Genomic DNA, 1,115 nt, shown 5'->3' with positions numbered 1-1,115 from the left:
ATACATGAACAAACATATAATATAAAATGATAACCAATAATGTCATATACATTAACAAACACATAATATATTATGATAACCAATAATGTCGTATATGAACAAACATATCATATATTAATCAATAATGTCATACATCAAATATGTCATACATCAAATATAGAATGTCATATGTACATCAAATGTGTATCAAATATGTCTCTCAGATGCCTATATATATACATGGGGAAGGAAACAAGTCTCTATATATATGTATCAAATATCTCAACTACATCTTTTCCTTCCCACGAGGGGAAGGAAACAAGTCTCTCAACGTCCTCTGTCGTCGTGTGGAGGGAGACAGTGGAGATGACGGGGCCCTCCTGACACGCTCACTTGACCTCTTGTTGAGGCTCTTCTCCAGGTCCAACTGATACAAAGAAAGTAGATATGAATCAATATTTATTATACATTGAAATCAAATATATGTACTCACAAAATCAATTATTTTCTTACCGCCAACAAATAGTCACTCTGTAAGTCCACCTCAAATGCTCGTGGACGATCAGGCGTGATAAGACCCTACAACAATTCAATAAATATAATCACTTATAAATAACATTAGAAATTTTGAGATTAACTATTATAAACAACAACTAAAACAAAGAAAATTCTTTCATACCTCCGTCAGTGGCTGTGAGCTAGCCATAGCTGCGACCACTCCACTATCAACAGACTGTCGCAGATGAGGAGGTGTGTCCGACATCATGAGATGCATGTCATACAATACACGTTATATCTAACATGAAACATGGAATAAATATAATCAAATGAATTAAATTAACATGAAACAACTGTACCTGTGTGAAGCTCGTATGATGTCTCTGCTCTGCGTCTGTGGTAAAGGTTGAGGGTCCTGTGGAGAACTGATGCACATGCATATTTTTTTTGGTCAATCCTTAATATGATTATGTAATAAATATATGTATTAATTAAAATGATTAAATTGATACATACCTCAGGACTCGTCGAAGGGACAAAAAATGGGCCTGGAGGATCGCTGCTAGGCCCAGGAACACTTTGACCCTAAATTTTGAACAATGTCAATAAATCCTAATTAATTAATTATTCACTATACG

The 1,115-nt window shown here is 34.7% G+C and overlaps 1 long non-coding RNA gene across 1 annotated transcript; it reads right to left on the bottom strand.

Annotated features, from left to right (window-relative positions):
* Positions 1–202: 202 nt before the first annotated feature.
* On the bottom strand, positions 203–754 carry LOC149574774 (uncharacterized). Its single transcript, XR_016360271.1, has 3 exons — positions 659–754; positions 523–558; positions 203–406 (listed from the first exon to the last, which is right to left on the bottom strand). It is a non-coding gene; the product is annotated as an uncharacterized LOC149574774 (long non-coding RNA).
* Positions 755–1,115: the final 361 nt, after the last annotated feature.

The sequence above is a fragment of the Cupressus sempervirens genome, chromosome 2, assembly GCF_028749045.1.
Source record: "Cupressus sempervirens isolate cs-2001-9-10 chromosome 2, ASM2874904v1, whole genome shotgun sequence".
In the NCBI taxonomy this organism is placed as follows: domain Eukaryota; kingdom Viridiplantae; phylum Streptophyta; class Pinopsida; order Cupressales; family Cupressaceae; genus Cupressus; species Cupressus sempervirens.
The sequence above is the reverse complement of the archived record's forward strand: the minus strand, read 5'-3'. Positions and strand labels throughout refer to the sequence as shown.